This window comes from Micromys minutus (genome assembly GCF_963924665.1).
Source record: "Micromys minutus genome assembly, chromosome: 22".
NCBI classification, from domain to species: Eukaryota; Metazoa; Chordata; class Mammalia; order Rodentia; family Muridae; genus Micromys; species Micromys minutus.
The window spans coordinates 15,997,827-16,002,830 of NC_137957.1; positions in this window are offsets into that span (position 1 = coordinate 15,997,827).

A 5,004-nucleotide genomic window follows, 5' to 3' on the forward strand; every position below is an offset into this window, starting at 1 on the left:
CAACACTGGTTCCCTAGCAAGGTCCTGGACCCGGCGTCCCCGACGACGCGCCGGCGCACTCCGCGCCGCCCCGCCTCTCCGCCTTGCTCCGCCCATTTTGTGGCCTGAAAACCAATGGTAGCCCTTACCGTCATTACGATTAGACCAACCAGCACTCGTAAGGGCACCGCCCCGCTCCCTAATGGCGGGCAGAGAGCTGGCCAATGAGGATACGAGAGCTGCGGTGGGCGGAGCCCGCGGGAGCTTTGTCCTGGAGGCTGCGGGCCGAGTCTCCGCTGTGCACGCACCGCAGCCTTGCTGTGTTGCTGCCGAGTTCTGCAAGATTCTGCTTCAGTGGTTCTAGGTCTCTGACATCACAGAACGTGAAAGTGTGCCTGGCATTCGAGAATGCACGGCGGAACCCGAAGTCTCTTTGTCTATAAAGGAAATTGTCCTAGAGTACCAGGGTGACAAGCAGTCGTTACCGACAGAAGCGTTACAATGCCAGCCTTGGATCCAAAAGGATAGGTCCAAAAATACCTAAGACGTGGGCTGGTTCAATAAAGTTTATTAAGACCGCAAAGCCAACTGTTACCTTTTGATGATCTTCCTTCACCCTCTGACCCCCTCCAGAAAAAAAGGCTCATACTAGGGCTTAGAGAAAACAAATACTAGTCCTTAGGCATTCTTTCTCCTCTCAATCTTTTTAAAAATAAAATTCCCTCTGTACACCAGGCTGGCCTCGAACTCAAAGATATCTGCCTGCTCTGTCTCCATGGTGCTTGGATTAAAGGCATGCATCATTAATTCCAACATTGGAGAGGCAGAGCCAGACAGATCTCTGCCTGGTCTACGGAGTGAGTTCCAGGACAGAGCTACAGAGAAAAAACCGGTATTGAAATAAATGAATGAATAAATAAATAAATAAATAAATACATACATACATACATACATACATACATACATACATACATACATACATACTCCATCTGATTTGTATAGGTTATTGCACTATAGCACTGATAATTCTAGAAGTCCAGAAAGAGATTGCCCAGACATGCTTGATATAATATATATACTGTGTTCTGGGCTCACTTTCCAAATGAGAAGCATGAATGGAAAGTTTGAAGCAGAGTAGTCCCTGAGGGTAGAGATGATTAGAAAAGGCTCAGGGGAAAATTTCAGACTTGGCCTTGAAAAACTACAACTGCAAGAGGAAAATAAGATGATCAAGGAAGACAGACGTCTGGAGAAGGCTGCCAGGGTTCTCCCAGGAATAATGAATGTACCTGCAACCTTTGTCACGTGTTAAGGTGTTCACATCAACCCTTCACGGTCTCCTTCAAGCACTTTCTGCAGACTTGTCTCCCTGGTTCCTAATTGATGTCTCCAATCTTCTTCATTATTGCGGAGAGACTTAAAAATTCATTTGAAGAAGACATCTGATATCTAAAACAGAGAGAATATTAAGTAAGTCTCTGTGCAGGCTTGCACCCAGGAGGCCTTTCATTAATGCTAATCGGTGAGGACAGAGCCTCAGCCCTGTGAATTGAGAATGACAAAGATAAGACACAGAGGAACATGAAACAAGAGCCCCCTGCAGGAAGCCAGCTGGGACCTTAACTTCTGATTGTCCACAAAGCTTTGTCACCACGAAGTGTCGAAGGGAAATAAGCTTGAAGAACTGCAGTAGCCTGTAGCCCGTGTGCCTAAAGAGGGACAATGACATTTGTGACAAAACTCTGTTGAGCAGGGGAATCAATGACAGGAAATGCACTCGAAGTTGCTAAAGATGACTTGGTGACACCCAGGTTTGCTAGAGATGGATTACAAGGGCTGGGGGGGGGGGGGGTTGTTTACTTTGTCACTGTTAAGCAAAGATCAACCCCCAGGGGAATGAATCAAAGATGGGGAATCTTTTTTTAAAAAGTATGAACACTGAATGAATTGTGCAGTTTACGTGTTACCAAACTATCGCCTTCTCTGCTACTATAAACAAAAAACAAAACAAACAAACAAAGCACAAGGATGGGGTGGCTTCCGAAACCCCATACACTTTTTTTTTCAGGACTTTACAGCCATACACAGTACACACAGCAGCACAGCCTTATGGTTTGTAGAGTCTAAATGAAATGTCAGGAACTTGCCCACACCCACATAACTCTTAAAGAAGAAGAGGCAGCCAGGCAATGGTGGCCCACACTTTTAATCCCAGCACTCCAGAGGCAGAGGCAGATCCCTATGAGTTTGAGCCCAGTCTGTTTTACAGAGCAAGTTCCAGGACTACACAGTCTAGGAAAAACAAAGAGGTGCGTATGGGGGGCAATGGGGGTCCTCCATGAGTTAGTGTGCAAGAATCCCATAGATAAAAGCAAGAAGCAAAGTGTGAATGTGATCTGCCAACAGTTGAAATATAGGACAAACACAGGAGAAGATGTGTCCTGTGATATGATACAATATAATGACACTCACAGGGTGACCGAACCCTATTAGCAGCAGCTAGAGAAAGATGTTAAAAAGGGATGCAATTTATTTTAATAGAGGAAGCACATGTGTGCCATGTGTATAGGTGGAGGTCAGAGGACAGCTTTTTGGAGTCATTATTAAATAGTTACCTTTAGGGCTGTTTTCCCTATATAAATTAACTCCTCCCACAGGTCCCTGCTGGGGTCATTCTAATTTACACACACTACAAGAATACTGCCGGTTTTCTTCAACACTAAAACAATAACAAAAATCCTTTAAGGCAACTTTTATTGGCTCTTGAAGGAGATGTACTTGTGTATCATCCAATTAAACACGGGAGCCCATCGTCTTACAAATGCATCTTTCCTCTCTTCGTAGCAACAGGAATATTGGAGAACCTGTATTTGATTCTAAATCTATTTGCTTTTTTTATTTAACAACACAAAATTCTACACCTGAAAGGCACCGGAAGACAAGCGGTGGGAGAAAGGTGTTACAGAAATGAATAAAATGAGGCCCTGCTGTCGATTACAATCTCACGAGGGGAGGGACAGGGACAAAGAAAGCAGGAAATAACTTGAAAGGGGAGAGCAGGATAGGGGCTGCTTGTGAGCACCTGGATATGCTAATGATGCTTTTAAATCTTCTGCCTAGAAAGTTCTGCAGAGGTGGAGGCAACCAAAGACTAGGTGGGACAAAGAAGTTGCTTTTAAATACCACCCTCAGAAACACCTGATCTAGGGCCTTTCACTTTTTCTTTGTTCTGCCCGGAGTAGTGCATTGGCAGAAAGCTACTTTGGATCCTTCCTTGGGAAGAACTAACTAACATTTGCTCCACCAAATCGCCACGTCCCTTGTCTCTTGTCTCAATAGCTGCTGTCCCCCCCCCACCCCCACCCCCGCTTCAGAAATCTCAGTGAAGCTGGTTTAGAACCCAGTGCACCGCAGAGTGAGCAGCCTCACTCCTCTCAAAAGCTCTAGGTGTTTCTGTAACAGTTCAGCCCTGCGGCTTCCTGGGACCGTCTTTAGTGAATTTTAAGCTCCACAACTTTCCAAAAAAGAGTGGCTCCAACTGACGACACACTGGCTAGTCTTTTATTTTATTTTTTTGTAGGTAATAACCTCCAGTTTCTTTACACCAGTGGATTTCTGATTGTATAACTGGGAAAGAAAATGAACCAGCAAATGGGGGCTCTCCCTCTGATACTTCACAAAATGTCAGTCAGAACTGAATAGGCAGATCTGTGGTGAAGACTTGCACAGGAGTCTAGTTGAATTTACCCTTTGGGTGTGTGTATATGTGTGTATATGTGTGTGAATGTGTGTGTGTGTGTGTCTGTGTGTATGTGTGTGAATGCATGAGTGTGTGTATGTGTGTGAATGTGTGTGTGTGTGTGTGTGTGTGTGTATGGCTTTTGTACCAAATGCAGCAGCTTTGGGGTACCTTTGAAGGAACCCCAGGTTCTCTTGACGAGGACTCTTCCCTTTAGTGAGGCTGAAGGACTCCTCACCATACAAAGTCATGGCTGAGAGAAGTAATTCTTAGTGAAGCAGAAAGTACCATGAGCCTCACATCCCGAAATAAAAGTATGCCTCCTCTGATAGACACGGAACAAAGCCCAGGACAGATTCTTTCCATTTTAACACCTACACTGTTGGTGATTTTGCTGCCTAAGAATCAGCTTCCTTTTTCTTCCCTGGTTACCCATTGTCTTAAATCACCATCCCTTTACAGAGCGCCCACAAGAGCACACGTTTTCTTTTTTTTTTTTTTTTTTTTTTTTTTTTTTTTTTTTTTTCCTCCAGAATTGCTAACTGTAGATTTGGAAGCATTTTCTTGCCACATAAAACCAGATGTCATTTCAGATATAGAAAATGGCATCTGTGTATATAATATATATATATATATATATAATATACTTTATATATAATATATATAATATACTTTATATATTATATATAATGTTTTGTTAATCATTTGAGAATTTATAAGATGCATTTTGGTCATATCCATCACCGGCCTCTCACTCCTCCCAACTCCTCCCAGATCCACTCCCAGCCCCCCACCTCCATTACTGTGAAAAGACGCCATGGCCAAGGCAACTCTTATAAAGGAAAAATTTCACTGAGGCTGGCTTACAGTTTTAGTGTGGCAGTGTCCATATAGACATGGTGCTAGAGAGGTAGCTAAGAGTTTTACCTCTTGGTCCCCAGGCAGACAAAGGAGACTGGAATTCCACACTGGGTATAGCTTGAGCATGGGAGAGCTCAAAGCCCACCCACACTGTAACATGCTTCTTCCAACAAGGCCACACCTACTCCAAGGCCACACTTCCTAATAATGCCTGCCTCTCCCCTTGGGCCAAGCGTTCAAACACATGAGTCTATGGGAGCCAAACCTATTCAGACCACGACACCTTCCTTGAAGTGGGACATGGACAACGTGTCACCGGCAGTACATCTGGGTGGAACACTCAGTGTCCTTAACAAGAAGCACACATGTGAAGTCATAAACCGGTGGCCCTCAGCCTTCCTAATGCTGTGTCCCTTTGATACAGT